Here is a 16,223-nt window from a genome sequence, read left to right as displayed (position 1 = left end):
AGAGATTGTGATAGTGCGTGTGAAAATGTTTGAGTGCGCACTTGTGAGTGACTGCGTGTGTAAGTTATTGCATGTCAGTGTGGATGTCTGCAAGTGTGTGAAAGTGCATGTATGTGGGAGTCTAATGTAGGTGTGAGGGAGTATATGTGGGTGTGTACACGTGTGAGAGAGTGAGTAAATGAGGGTGAGGGACAGTGTATGGTTTGTGGATAATTACTGGGAGAGGAACATAAACACGTAGTGTATACACAGTTACATTGTAGAGAGACAACATTGACACGGAAACTGCGCACTTGGTGGAAACACACACACGCACAGAGTCTCAACTCTCTCTCTCACACACAGTGGCATAGTCTCACTCACACAAACACGCATGGGCTCACTCTCTCACACACTCACACAGAGGCATGGTGTGTATCTGTCTGTCTGTGTCGCTCTCTCTCTCTGTGTCCCTGTGTGTATCTGTGTCTGTGCGTCTGTGTGTCTGTATCTGCGTCTGTGTGTCTGTGTCTGTGTGTGTGTCTGTGTGTGTGCCTGTGTGTGTGTGATTGTTTATGTGTGTACCTGTGTGTGTGTCTCTGTGTGTGACACTGTGTGTGTTTGTGGCTGTGTGTGTTTATCTGTGTGTGTGTCTGTGTGTGTGTCTGTTTGTGCGTGTCTGTGTGTGTGTATGTGTGTCTGTCTGTGTGTGGGGGGGTTGAAGGCAGGGGAGCAGAGAGGGTGAAATGTGTGTGTTGAGGGGCAGAGACGTGATCTATGATTTAAATTCCCAAACTCTGCCAATATGTTTGAGAAAGGGAAATGAAATAAAAGACCGAAAATCAAGTTAGAAATGGTTGGATGTAGAGCAGTTCAGCAGAGGCAGACAGACAGACAGAAAGAGACACACACATACAAAGACAGAAAGAGAGAGAGAGAGAGACAGACAGACAGACAGAGAAGAGAGAGACACAGGGACAAAGCGAGAAGACAGACAGAGAGAGAGACAGAGACTGGGACACACAGGGACACAGAGAAAGACACACCAACACACACACACACACACACACACACACATAGGAACAGAGAGAAAGAGACAGACAGAGAGAGAGACAGTGAGAAAGAGAGTGACAGAGAGACACACACACATAGAGACTGACAGACAGGGACAGAGGCGGAGATTAATTCTGGGAATCACACATGCAGCAGGAAGATACCAAGAAATCCTCAGCAAATATCCCCCTCTCCATTCCAAGCCCTGCGTGTGTGTCTCAGGAAGTCTACCTACAATCCGGCTTTGAGACGCTAGTGTGGGAGTAATCTTTAATATTTGCAAACTGCACTGACACAACTAACAAGGCTTCAAAAAAAAGAGAGTTGTAGCAACTGGGAAAGATGACACTTTGTTGCACCAGAAATAGCACCTCAGTGGGCAAGATCCCACAAGTCTCGTGTCCTGGGAATTAACATGTCATTCAGATAGAGCCCTCTCCAGGGAGCAGACTGACAGATGATGCAACGTGTCAGAGAGGATATGGGTGGGATCCACTAACCCCTCACCCAGAATAAATGTGCGCAAGGAATTGGTTAGATTCATTCTCAAAACCTGTTCTCTCTCTGCATGGAGAGTGAGCAGCCCTCCCTGTGTGGTTGAAAGAGTGTGTGTCTGTGTGTTTATTAATATTTCCAGCCTCTGGTTAATTGCTATCTTATGATTTGTTTGTATTTTGATGTTGTTGTGATATTATAAAATGCATTGGGAATGGGGGAAGGTAGTGGTGGGATTGTGTTTACACTGGGATCTTGCTGTGTAATTTTGCATCACACTGCTCTCGATCCCCCGGCCCCTCACCAACTCATCTCTTCTCTCTTTTATCTCGGGGAGCTTTTATTGGGAAAGCAGGAAAGTGAAGATTCAAAATGCCTGCGGAAAAGGAAAGCCGCAGAGACGAACAACCTCCAGAGAAGGGGAGCACAGACCTGAGGCTCGTTGGCCAGGCTGCAGCCCGTGGAGCCCAGGGAAGTGGGGGTCTGTTTCTTCCCCCGAGGTTTCATCTCCTCTGTGGGTGGCGTTAGGGTGGGTATGTGAGCCTGGTTTGTCGGGGCCTCTGGTTAACTGGGTCCTGTCAGATCATGGCCTTGTCGGTTTTAAAACGGGTTTGAAGCCTGGGGTTAAAGTAACCGGGGCATTGGTGACACAAACAGGTGAAACTCCCAGAATCTAGGAGACGAGACCCCCTTAGGAGGGAATTGTAACCCAAAATATCTAACCCTCCGGAAAGAATTGTCACACTATCATAGGATAGTGGGTCATAGAGAGGGCAGGATGTTCGAATTCGACACGGAGAGAAAAAGAGTGAGAGAAAGAAATTGAAACTGGTGAGAGCAAGAGAGAGAGAGAGAGAGAGAAGGGCAGTGTGAGATTGTGAAATAGCTGTAATATTTGATTCTGGGTTGAGAGAAAATAATTAAACTGGAAATAAAATTGATTAGATTATCGAGCTTCTGCAGCACGGTCACCTGTGGGATCTTGCTGTGCGTCAATTGCCTAATGCCATCGTTGCAGGCAGTGAGTGGTTTAATCAGCTAACCCGTCATTTCAAATTGTTTCAACATGAAAACTCAGCTCATCACCCGACGTGTTTGTGTTTGGCTGTTGCTGAGAAATTGTCTGTCTCACTGACAGGGTCAAACCTGGGATCTTGCTGTGCTATCTCCCTGTGAAAGACTTTCCTGCTCAGTTTTCCCACTAACGTTGCCTCTTTCCTCCCAAAGGGCTCTTCCTGGCCACTTGAGGATGTGAAAAGTGTGTGTTTGGGAGCAGGAAACCTTCAATGAAGAGCTTTCTCCAGAGGGGGGACACAATCCTGAGGCCTGTTTGACAGTCTGTAGCCTGTTGGGTCCAGGTGAGTTTTGTCTGTGTATTATCCAGAGGTTTAATCTCCTCTCTCTGGGGAGGAGGGCTGGCATTTCCGGGACCTCGGCTTAACGAGTCTTGTCAGATCGCGGCGTTGTCGTTTTTGATCAGGTTTGAAGCCTAGGGCTAAGGTAACTGGGGCCTAGGGATTTGACACAAAATCGTGAACCCTTAACCAGCATCACTAACGATGTGTGTGTGGTTAGATTACTGCTTATGGGATCTTGCTGTGCGTGCGTGTTTATTAATACTTCTAGCCTCTGGTACACAAAGTCTGCGTATTTCAACGTCGCTGTGATGGTCATCAATCCATTAATTCTGCAATAATTAAACTGAACCAGTGTCACAGGGTCACGTGGTTAATTGGGGATTGCAGAGAGCTGTGGTATCTGTCTGTGCTTTAGGTGCCATTGTTGTATTTTATTTTAAGTTGATTTGTTTTTATTTATCAGTGTGTTCCCCCACCTCCCACCGCCGCCCCCCCCCCCCCCCACTGCTACCCCTAACCCTGGGGTTGAGGAGGAAGTTGGATCGAGGAGCTGTAACTCTGGATGATGCAGAGACAAAGAGAACTAAATCACTTCTTCCACAAGGAATCATCAGACACACAGAGAGAGAATAATTAGAAACTGTCCTGTCTCCTTGTCGCTCATTTACACACACACACACGCACACACACACACACACGTGGGGAAAAAGAATGGTGGGGTGAGAGCTCTCTCTGCGATTTTTACCACAAAGAGCGTGTTCTGGACTGGACTGGGGGACACAAGGGGGGGGGGGGAGCGGGGAAAGATGGATGTGGAGCTGCTGCACAGTCTGATCCCACAGATGTCATTGCCTCCCTCTCTCACTCCAGCTCCGGGGACAGAGAGAGAGGTGGAGGGAGAATGGGGGTGTGATGGGGGCGGGAGCGTGAGAGAGTGAGAGAGTGAGAGAGAGTGAGTGAGAGAGAGTGAGTGAGAGAGAGAGGAAGTAGTGAACGAGAGCGCTGACTGTCCTAGTGGAAGGTTCATTGGGTTAAAATGGACTTGAGGCCTGGGGTTAAAGGAACCAGGGCCTTGAGATTGTGACACAAACAGGTTACATCCCCAGGATCTGGAAGGAAGGACTCCTGGAGGAGGGCATTAATACCTTAACATGAGAAACTCTATTCAAAGCCCCATTCTAATGTCAGAGTCATGTGCATAGGCCAAGGGTTAAAATGTGAGAAATCTGATAAAGATATTCGACATGGAGACAGCGAGGTGGGGGGAGGGGTGGGGGAAATAGGGGAAGAGATTTCAGACATAAAGGGAGAGAGAGGGGTGGAACAGGGCCATCTCGGATATGGAGAGAGTAAGATGGGGGAAAGAGAGAGGGAGGGAAGACAAATCAGAGATGGAGACAGCGAGAACAGGGAAGAGAGAGAGAGAGAAACAGAGAGAGATCTCAGATTGAGAGGGAACAAGACAGGGGTCAGAGAGTGTGGGGCACAGTGGAGGAAGGGAGAAATGTTTGGAATTTGTTCAACAGACCGATTGCTCTCTCCTGTCCAGGAGAGAGAATCAAACCCTTAACCAGCATCAGGGACACACACGATCTGTCTGTGATTACACTGGTGCTTCAGGGATCATGTTGTGTGTGTTTCAAGCAAGCATCTGGTTAAAAGCTCAGCGGTAAACTTTATATTTCGATGATGCAGATACTGGTGTTGGACTGGGACAACACCAAATTATAGGGGAAAAGGATGTTTAACGTTATATATCGATATATATGGACACAATAGTCTGCCCTCTAGTGGGGTCACAGCACATTGCTGTTAGTCTGCCTGACTGCTCCATGGGTAGTTTATTATAGTCTGCCCTCTAATGGGGACAGAGCACATTGCTGTGAGTCTGCCTGACAGCTCCATGGGGAGTTTACAATAGTCTGCCCTCTGGTTGGGTCAGAACACGTTGCTGTGAGTCTGTCTGATGTTCGATGCACAGTAATATGTAAACAGATCAGCTCCAAAGCAACACCATATTTATACATGGACAAACAAATCTATACAACAATATATATAGTATATTGTATGTACTGTATAATACAAAACCTGAAATAGCTCAGCCACTGAATTGTTGATTTGCAGCGCTGGATCAGAATCTGTGACACACTCTCACTCCCTAGTTTTTTTCTCTCCCTCTGACCAAAGGACTGTGGGTGGGGGTAATGGTGAGGCTCCGTGTTTGGGGTGGTCGTGAGAGAATAAAGAGATGTAGGAAGTGGGAGGACAGGGAAAATGGTACAGAGACGGAATTGCGGGAAGGAGACAGAGATGGCAGGAGAGAGAGAGTGTGTTGGGGAGTGGGAAGAGTAGAGGCAGGTGGACAAACCCATGTTGGGTGTGTGTGTGTGTGCGTGTGTGTGTGTGAGAGAGAGAGACTCACACTCTCTATATCTCTCACCCGCTCTCTCTCACTCGCCCTCTAACTCACTCTCTAACCCTCTCCCTTGCCTCTGTCTCTCACACCCCCTCGCTCTCTTGGCCTCTGTCACTCTCGGACTTCTCTCTTGCCTCCTCTACCTCTTTCTCTATTCATCCCGTTCTTTGTTGCTCCTCCCTATATCTCACCTTGTCTCTCTCTCTCGCCCCCTCACTCTCACACCCCTCTTTCTCTGTCTCTTCCCTCTCTCGTCTTCTCTTTCTCTTTCGCCTCCCCATCTCTCTCGTCCCCTTTCTCTCTCCGTTCCCCCTCGCTCTCTAAACGTGCCCCTTTCTCTCTAGCCTCTCTGTCTATCTCTCTCGCCCTCTGCCTCGCACCTCTCTCAGTCTCACTCTCTCTCTCGTCTCTGTCTGTCAATATCTCCTCCCCTGTTTCTCTCTCTCCAGTGATGCAGTGAATGTAAGGGGGTCAAGGTGACGGTGACGGGGTGAGCGTGAGGGTGTGACGGTGACAGTGACGTAGTAGGCGTGTGGGGGTCAGGGAGACAGTGACGCAGTAAGTATGAGGGTGTCAGGGTGATAGTGACACAGTAAGCGTGAGGGTCTCAGGTTGGCAGTGATGAAGTGAGTGTGAGGGGTTCAGGGTGACAGTGACTGATTGAGTGTGAAGGGGACAAGGAGATGGTGATGGATTGAGTGTGAGGAGTTCAGGGTGAGGGAGAGGGAGTGAGTGTGAGGGGTTCAAGGTGACGGTGATGGAGGGAATGTGAGGGATTCAGCGTGATGGTGATGGAGTTAGTGTGAGCGGTCAGGGTGACTGAGATGGATTGAGTGTGAGGGTTCTGTGTGACAGTATGGCAATGAGTATGAGGGGGTCAGGGTGAGGTGATGGAGTGAGTGTGATGGGGTCAAGGTGATTATGTTGGAGTGAGTGTGAGAGGGCCCGTGTGATGGTGATGGTGTGAGTATGAGAGGGTCAGGGTGACGGTGATGGAGTGAGTGTGAGGTGGTCTGGGTGATGGTAGTGGAGTGAGTATAAGGGGGTGTGGGTGACAATGATGGAGTGAGTGTGAGGGGATCGTGATGACGGTGATAGAGTGAGTGAGAGGGGGTCAGGTTAACAGTGATGGATTGGGTGTGTGGTGGTCAGGATGACTGTGATGGAGTGAGTGTGAGGTTGATCGAATGATGGTGATGGAGTGAGTATGAGGGGATCAGTGAGACGTTGATGGAATGAATGTGAGGGGGTCAGGATGACAGTGACGCAGTAATTGTGAGAGGATCAGGGTGATATTGCCGCAGTCAGTCTGACGGGGTCAGGGTGATAGTGGCACAGTAAGTGTGAGGGTTAGGATGGTAGTGACGCAGTGTGAGGGGGTTAGCATGCTAGCATCGCAGTCAGTGTGTAGATGTAAGGGTGATAGTTTCGCAGTCAGTTTAAGGGGGTCAGGGTGACAGTGATGCATTAAGTCCGAGGGGGGTCAGGATGACAGTGACACTGTAACTGTGAGGGGTCAGACTGACAGTGAAGTAGTACGTCTGAAGGGTCAGTCTATAGTGACGTGGTAAGTGTGAGTGGTCAGTCTATAGTGACATAGTAACTGTGAAAGGTTCAGAGTGTCAATGAGGCAATAAGTGTGAGGGGTCAGTCTGTAGTGATGCAGTAAGGGTGAGGGGGTCAGTGTGACATTGATGCAGTAAGTTGGAGAGGTCAGTCTATAGTGACGCAGTAAGTGTGAGGGAGTCAGAGTGTCACTGATGAAGTAAGCATGAGTGGGTCATTTTGTCAGTGACGCAGTAAGTGTGAGGGGGCCAGGGTGACAGTGAAGCAATAAGTGTGTGGGTGTCACGGTGACAGTGATGCAGTAAGTGTGACGGTGTCAGGGTGATAGTGACACAGTAAGCGTGTTGGGGTCAGAATGACAGTGATGCAGTAAGTGTGAGGGGCGCAGTGTGAGAGTGATGCAGTCACTGTGAGTGGTCAGGATGATATTTACACAGTAAGCATGTGGGGCTCAGGGTGATAGTGAAGCAGTAAGTGTGAGGGGGCTCAAGGCGACAGTGTACGCAGTCATTGTGAGAGGGTCAGTGTGACAGTGGCACAGTAACTGTGAGGGGGTCAGGGTGATAGTGACACAGTAAGTGTGAGGGGATCCGGGTGGCAAGGATGCAGTAAGTGTGAGGGGGGACATGGTGATAGTAATACAGTTAGTGTGAGGGGCTCAGGTGACAAAGGCACAGTCAGTATGTGGGGGTCAGGGTGATAGTGATGCAATAAGTGTGAGGGGGTCAGGCTGATAGTGATGCAGTAAGTGTGAAGGGTCAGGCTGATAGTGACGCAGTAAGTGTGAGGAAGTCAGGCTGATAGTGATGCAGTAATTGTGTGAAGTCTGTCTGATAGTGACATAGTGTGAGGGGGTCAGGCTGATAGTAACACAGTCAGCGTGGGATGTTAGGGTGATAGTGTTGCAGAAAGTGTGAGGGGGACTGTGAGGGGGTCAGAGTGATAGAGTCGCAATAAGTGTGAGGGGGTCAGGGTGACAATGATTCAGTAAATGTGACAGGGTCAGAGTGACAGTGACGCAGTAAGTGTGAGAGGGTCAGGGTGATACTGACGCAGTAAATGTGACAGGGTCCGGGTGACAGTGATGCAGCAAGTGTGAGGGGGTCAGGTTGTCAGTGACGCAGTAACTGTGAGGGGGTCAGAGTTTTAGTGTCACAGTAAATGGGAAAGGGTCAGGGTGACAATGACGCAGTAAGTGTGAGGGGGTCAGGGTGATAGTGACGCAGTAATTGTGAGAGGGTCAGGGTGACAGTGGCGCAGCAAGTGTGAGGAGTCACGGGGACAGTGACGCAATAAGTGTGTGAGAGAGAGAGGCTGGAAGTGACGCAGTAAGTGTGGGGGTGTTAGGGTGACAGTGTTGCAGTCAGCGTAAGGGGCTCAGGTTGACAGTGATGCAGTAAGTGTGAGGGGGTGCAGCTGATAGTGACGCAGTAACTGTGAGGGGTCAGATTGAAAGTGGGGCAGTAAGTCCAAGGGGTACAGGGTGAAAGTGATGTACGAAGTGTGAGGGGTCAGACTGACAGTGATGCAGTAAGTGTGAGGGTGAGAGGCTGGTAGTGAACAGTAACTATGATGGTGTTAGGTTGATCATGACGCAGTAAGTGCGAGGAGGTCAGCGTGATAGTGAAACAGTAAGTGTGCAGGGTCCGGGTGACAGTAACACGGTAAATGTGCGGGGGTCAGGTTGATAGTGATGCAATAAGTGTCGGCATGTTAGGGTAACAGTGACACAGTCAGTGTGGGGGCGTTAGGGTGATAGTGATGCAGTCAGTGTGAGGGGGTCAGGGTGATAGTGATGAAGTAAGCGTGAAGGGTCAGGGTGATAGTGACGCGCTAAGTGTGAGGGGGTCAGGGTGACAGTGACGAAGTAACTGTGAGGTCTATCAGGCAGGGTGATAGTGACGCAGTAAGTATGAGAGGGTTCACGGTGATAGTGACGGAGTCTGTGTGAGGGGTTAGGATGACACTGACACAGTATGTCTGAGGGGGTCAGCATTGAAAGTGATGCAGTCCGTGTGAGGGGGTCATGGTGATTGTGATGCACTTAGTGTAAAGGTTTCAGGGTGATAGTAACGCAGTCAATGTGGGGGCAGGGTGATAGTGATGCAGTCACTGTGAGGGAAGCAGGTTGACAGCGATGCAATAAGTTGAGGGGTTCAGGGTGATAGTGAAGCAGTAAGTGTGAGGAGGTCAGGGTGACATTGATGCAGTAAGTGTGAGGGGTATCAGGCTGATAGTGACGCAATAGGTGTGAGATGGGTCAGATTGACAGTGATGCAGTAAGTCCGAGGGGTTCAGGGTGAAAGTGATGCAGTAAGTGTGAGGGAGAGAGGATGGCAGTGACACAGAAACTATGATGGTTGATCATGACGCAGTAAGCGTGAGGGGGTCAGCGTGACAGTGACGCAGTAAGCGTGAGAGGTCAGGATGATAGTGATGCAATCAGTGTCGGGGTGTTTGGGTGACAGTGACGCAGTCAGTGTGGGGGCGTTAGGGTGATCGTGATTCAGTCAGTGTAAGGGGGTCAGGGTGATAGTGATGAAGTAAGTGTGAGGGGTTCAGGGTGACCGTGACGAAGTAACTGTGAGGGGGTCAGGATGACAGTGACACAGTAAGTCTGAGTGGGTCAGGGGTGAAAGTGACGGAGTTAGTTTGAGGGGGTCACAGTAATTGCGATGCGCTAAGTGGGAAGTGTTCTGGTTGATCCTGACGCATTAAGTGTGAGGGGGTCAGCCTGATAGTGACGCAGTAAGTGTGAGGGCAGAGTGATAGTGACGCAGTCGCTGTGAGGGGGTCAGGTTGACAGTGATGCAGCAAGTTTGAGGAGGTCAGGATGATAGTGACGCAGTACGTTTGAGGGAGTCAGGGTGATAGTGACGCAGTAAGTGTGAGGGGGTAAGGGTGACATTGATGCAGAAAGTCTGAGGGGGCTGGGTGATAGTGACGCAGTAAGTGTGAGGGGGTCAGGGTGACAGTGACGAAGTAACTGTGAGGGGGATCAGGCTGACAATGACGCAGTAAGTGTGAGAGGGGTTGGGGTGATAGCGACGCCATCAGTGTGAGGGGGTCAGGATGGCAGTGACGCAGTAAGTTTAAGAGGGTCAGGGTGATAGTGAAGCAGTAAATGTGACAGGGTCCGGGTGACAGTGATGCATCAAGTGTGAGGGGTCAGGGTGACAGTGACGCAGTAACTATGAGGGGGTCAGAGTGATTGTGTCGCAGTAGGTGTGACAGGGTCATGGTGACAGTGACGCAGTAAGTGTGAGGGGGTAAGGGTGATAGTGACCCAGTAAGTGTGACAGGGTCACGGTGACAGTGACGCAGTAAGTGTGAGGTGGTCAGGATGATAGTGACACAGTAATTGTAACATGGTTAGGGTGACAGTGACACAGTAAGTGTGAGGTGTCAGGGAGACAGTGACGCAATAAGTGTGTGTGAGAGAGGCTGAAAGTGACGCAGTAAGGGTGGGGGTGTTAGGGTGAAAGTGTTGCAGTCAGTAAAAGGGGCTCAGGTTGATATTGATGCAGTAAGTGTGAGGCTGATAGTGACGCAGTAACTATGAGGGGTCAGATTGACAGTGACGCAGTAAGTCCGTGGGTGCAGGGTGAAAGTGATGCACTAAGTGTGAGGGGTCAGACTGACAGTGATGCAGTAAGTGTGAGGGGTCAGGGTGACAGTGACGCAGTCAGTGTGAAGGGTCAGGGTGATCGTGATGCAATCAGTGTCGGGGTGTTAGGGTGACAGTCACGCAGTAAGTGTGGGGGCGTTAGGATGATAGTGATGCAGTAAGTGTGAGGGGGTCAGGGTGATATTGATGAAGTGTGAGTGGTCAGGATGATAGTGATGCAGTAAGTGTGAGGGGGTTAGGATGATAGTGAGGTGGTCAGGGTAATAGGGACGCAGTAAGTGTGGGGGTGTCAGAGTGATAGTGATGCAGTAAATGTGATGTTTCAAGCTGATAGTGATGCAGTGTATGTGAGGTGTTAGGGTGAGAGCGACGCAATAACTGGTGGGGGATCAGGCTGATAGTGACGCAGTCAGTGTAGAGGGTGTTAGGGTGACAGTGTCGAAGTCAGTGTAAGGGGGTCAGGCTGACAGTGATGCAGTAAGTGTGAGGGGGTCAGGGTGATAGTGAGGCAGTAAGTCTGATGGGGTCAGGGTGACAGTTAAGGAGTCAGTGTGAAGGGTTCAGCGTGACAGTGATGCAGTAAGTGTGAGGGTGTTAGGGTCATAGCGACGCAGTAAGTGTGAGGGGTCAGACTGACAGTGATGCCGTAAGTGTGATGGAGAGAGGCTGGTAGTGACACAGTAACTGTGATGGTGTTAGGTTGATCGTGATACAGTAAGTGTGAGGTGTAACTGTGATAATGATGCAGAAAGTGTGAGGAGGTCAGGCTGATAGTGACGTTGTAATTGTGAGGGGGTGAGGCTGGTAGTGACGCAGTAAGTGTGAGGTGGTCAGGCTGTGAATGACACAATAACTGTGATAGTGTTAAGTTGATCATGACGCAGTAAGTGTAAGGGGTCAGGGTGGTAGTGACGCAGTGTGAGGCGGTAATGTGACAGTGACGCAGTCAGTGTGTGGGTGTAAGAGTGATAGTGTCGCAGTTAGTTTAACGGGGTCAGGGTGACAGTGATGCAGTAAGTCTGAGGGGGTCAGGATGACAGTGACACTGTAACTGTGAGGGGTCAGACTGACAGTGACGCCGTATGTCTGAGGGGTCAGTCTATAGTGATGCAGTAAGTGTGAGGGAGTCAGGGTGACAGTGACGTAGTAAATATGAGGGAGTCTGGCTGTCAGTGACGCAGGAAGTGTGAGGAGGTCAGGATTTTAGTGGCAGACTAAATGTGAGGGGTCAGAGTGACAGTGACGCAGTAAGTGTGAGGGGTCAGGGTGAGAGTGACACAATAAGTCTGAAGATATCATGGTGACAGTGACACAGTTATTGTGTGGTTATCAGGATAATAGTGACGCAGTAACTGTGAGCGGTCAGGCTGACAGTGATGCAGTAAGTGTGAGGGGTCAGGGTGACAGTTATGGAGTCTGTGTGAGGGTGTCAGGGTGATAATGATACAATAAGTGTGAGGGGTCAGCGTGACAGTGACACATTAAGTGTGAGATTGAGAGGCTGGCAGTGACCAGTAAGTGTGAGGGTGTTACGGTGACAGTGTTGCAGTCAGTCTAAGGGGCTCAGGTTGACAGGGACACAGTAAGTGTGAGGGGGCCAGGCTGATAGTGACGCAGTAACTGTGAGGGGTTAGATTGACAGTGATGCAGTAAGTCCGAGGGGGTCAGAATGAAAGTGGTGCACTAAGTGTGAGGTAGAGAAGCTGGCAGTGACACAGTAACTGTGATGGTGGTAGGTTGATCATGACGCAGCAAGTGTGAGGGGGTCAGGAAGTAAGTGACAGACTAGATGTGAGGAGTCAGGTTGACAGTGGTGCAGTAAGTGTGAGGGGGTCAGGGTGATAGTAACAGACTAAATGTGATAGTTCAGGGTGATACTGATGCAGTAAGTGCGAGGGTGTCAGGGTGATACTGTCGCACTAAGTATGAGGGGGTCAGGTTCTCAGTGACTCGGTAATGTAAGGGGGTCAGGGTGGTACTGACAGACTAAATGTGAGGGGTCAGGGTGACAGTGCTGCATTAAGTGTGAGAGGCAGATGCTGGTAGGGACACAGTAAGTGTGAGGTGGTCAGGGCGATATTGACGGAATAATTGCGAGGAGTCAAGGTGACAGTGACGCAGTAGGTGTGAGGGGTGTCGTTGACAGTGACGCGGTTATTGTGAGGGGGTCTGGCTCAGAGTGACGCAGCAATGTAGTGAATGTAGGCTGATAGTGAAGAGGTATCAAGGTGATAGTGACAGATTAATTCTGTGGGGGTCAGGGTGGCAGTGATGCCGTAACTGTGAGGGGGTAACGGTGACAGTGACGCAGTTAGAGTGTGGGATTATAGGTGACAGTGACTCAGTAGCTGTGAGGTTGTCACGGTGACAGTCACGCAGTAAGTGTGAGGGGGCCAGACTGATTGTGACGCAGTAAACGTGAGGGGGTCAGGGTGACAGTCACGCAGTAATTGTGAGGGGGGTCAGGGTGACAGCGATACAGTAAGTGTGAGGGGCCAGGCTGAGTGTGACGCAGTTAGTGTGAGGGGATCAGGCTGGTAGTGACGCAGTAAGTGTGATGGCGCCAGGGTGATAGCGATGCAGTTATTGTGAGGGGATCAGGGTGATAGTGAAACAGTGAATGTGACGGGGTCAGGCTGATACTGACGCAGTAAGTGTGGGGGCTTTAGGTAGATAGGGACGCAGTCAGTGAGGATGTGTAAGGGTGAGAGTGACGTAGTAATTGTGAGGGATTCTGGGTTATAGTGACGCAGTAAGTGTGAGGGGGGTCGGTGTGAGTGTGATGCAGTAGATTTTGAGGGTGTCAGGGTGACAGTGACACAGTATTTGTGAGGGATTCAGTGTGGTAATGACGCAGTATATGTGAGGAGGTCAGGCTGATTGTGACGCAGTAAGTTTGAGGGGGGTCAGGATGACAGTCAGGCAGAAATTGTGAGGGGGTCAGCGTGATAGCGATGCAGTAAGTGTGAGAGGCCAGGCTGATTGTGATGCAGTTAGTGGGAGGGGGTCCGGCTGGTCGTGATGCAGTATGTATGATTGTGCCAGGGTGATAGCGATGCAGTTATTGTGATGGGGTCAGTGTGATAGTGACACATTCAATGTGAGGGCGTCATGCTAATACTGATGCAGTAAGTGTAGGCGTTTTGGGTGATAGTGACGCAGTAAGTGAGGGGTCAGGATGAGAGTGACACAGTAGGTGTGACGGGGTGACGGTGCTGGTGTCGCAGTAAGTGTGAGGGGTCAGGAAGATAGTGACACAGTAAATGTGATGGGGTCAGGGTGATAGTGATGCAGTAAGTGTGAGGGGTCAGGGTGATAGTGATGCAGTCATTGTGAGGGGTTAGTGTTTTAGTGACGCAGTAAATGTAAGGGTGTCATGGTGATAGTGACGCAGTAACTCTAAGGGATCAGGTTGATAATGATGTAATAATTGAGAGTCAGTCAGGATGATAGTGACGCAGTCATTGTGAGGAAGTAAGGGTGATATTGACGGAATATTTTGCGAGGGGTCAGGGTGATAGTGACGCAGTAAGTGTGAGTGGGTGTTGTTGACAGTGACGCAGTTATTGTGAGGGGGTCAGGCTTAGAGTGAAGAGAGATCAAGGTGGTAGTGACATATTAATTGTGTGGGGGTCAGGGTGACAGTGAGGCAGTAAGTATGAGGGTCTGAGGGTGACAGTGATGCAGTTAGTGTGTAGGGATCTGGGTGACAGTGACACAGTAACTGTGAAGGTGTCATGGTGACATTGACGCAGTAAGTGTGGGGGGGGGCGGGTAACATTGATTCAGTAGCTGTGAGGTTGCCATGGTGACAGTCAAGCGGAAAGTGTGAAGGAGTCAAGGTGATCGTGACGCAGTAACTGTGAGGGGGTCATGGTGGTACTGACGCAGCAAGTGTGAGGGGGTCAGGCGTACAGTCAGGCAGTAAGCGTGAGGGGGTCAGGGTGACAGTCACACAGGAATTTTGAGGGGGTCAGGGTGATAGTGATGCAGTAAATGTGAGGGGCCAGGCTGATTGTGACGCACTAAGTGTGATTGTACCAGGGTGATAGCGATTCAGTTAATGTGAGGGGGTCGGTGTGATAGTGACACAGTCAATGTGAGGGGGTCAGGCTGATACTGACACAGTAAATGTAGGGGTTTTAGGGTTATAGTGCTGCAGTCAGTGTGGGTGTGTAAGGGTGACAGTGAGATAGTAATTGTGAGGGAGTCTGGGGGATAGTGACGCGGTAAGTGTGAGAGGGTCGGTGCAAAAGTAAATTTGAGGGTGTCAGCGTGACAGTGACGTAGTAACTCTAAGGGATCAGGCTGATAATGATGCAATAATTGAGAGACAGTCAGGATGATAGCGATGCAGTCATTGTGTGGAAGTCTGGGCGATTTTGACGGAATAATTTGCGAGGGGTTAGGGTGACAGTGACGCAGTAGTTGTTTAGGGGTGAAGTTGACAGTGACGCAGTTATTGTGAGGGGGTCTGGCACATAGTGACGCAGCAATGCAAGGGGGTAAGGCTTATAGTGAAGAGGGATCAAGGTGATAGTGACAGATTAATTGTGAGGGTGTAACGGTGACAGTGATACAGTTAGTGTGTAGGGGTCTGGGTGACAGTGAAACAGTAACTGTGAGGGTGTCACGGTGACAGTGACGCAGTAAGTGTGAGGGGATCAGGTGACAGTGACGCTGTAAGTGTGTGGGGATCGAGCTGGTACTTATGCAGTAGGTGTGAGGGTGTCACGGTGACAGTCACGCAGTAAGTGTGAGGGAGTCAGATTTTAGTGACGCAGTAAATGTGACGGGGTCAAGGTGATAGTGACGCAGTAAGTGTGAGGGGGTCAGGGTGACAGTTGCACAGGAAGTTTTATGGGGTCAGGGTGATAGCCATTCAGTAAGCGTGAGTGGCCAGGCTGAGTGTGTCTTAGTAAGTGTGATTGTACCAGGGTGATAGCGATGCAGTTAATGTGAGGGGGTCCGTGTGATAGTGACACAGTCAATGTGAGGGGGGCAGGCTGTTACTGACACAGTAAATGTACGGGTTTTAGGGTGATATTGCTGCAGTCAGTGTGAGTGTGTAAGGGTGACAGTGATGTAATAATTGTGAGGGAGTCGAGGTGATCGTGTCGAAGTAAGTGTGAGGGGGTCGGTGTGACTGTGACACAGTAAATTTGAGGGTGTCAGGGTGACAGTGAAACAGTAAGTGTGACGGGGTCAGGGTGTTAGTGTGGCATTAAGTGTGAGGGGTCAGGATGATAGTGACTAAGTAAATGTGAGGGTGTCACATTTACAGTGAAACAGTAAGTGTGAGGGTGTCACGGTGACAGTGACGCAGTTAGTGTGTGGGGGTCAGGGTGACAGTGACTCAGTAGCTGTGAGGTTGTCACGGTGATGGTGACGCAGTAAATGTGAGAGGGAGAGGCTGGTAGCGAGATAGTAAGTATGATGGGGTCATACAAAGTAATTTTCAGGGAGTCTGGGCGATAGTGACGCAGTCAGTGTGAGGGGGTCGGTGTGACTGCGCCGCAGTAAATTTGAGGGGTTCAGGGTGACCGTGACACAGTAAGTGTGACTGGGTCAGGATGTTAGTGACGCAGTAAGTGTGAGAGGTCAGGGTAATAGTGACAGACTAAGTGTGACGGGGTCAGGGTGTTAGTGTGGCAGTAAGTGTAAGGGGTCAGGATGATAGTGATGCAGTAAATTTGAGGGTGTCACGGTGACAGTGAAGCAATTAGTG

The sequence above is a fragment of the Hemiscyllium ocellatum genome, chromosome 46 (genome assembly GCF_020745735.1).
Source record: "Hemiscyllium ocellatum isolate sHemOce1 chromosome 46, sHemOce1.pat.X.cur, whole genome shotgun sequence".
NCBI lineage: Eukaryota > Metazoa > Chordata > Chondrichthyes > Orectolobiformes > Hemiscylliidae > Hemiscyllium > Hemiscyllium ocellatum.
This window is presented reverse-complemented; position numbering follows the sequence as displayed.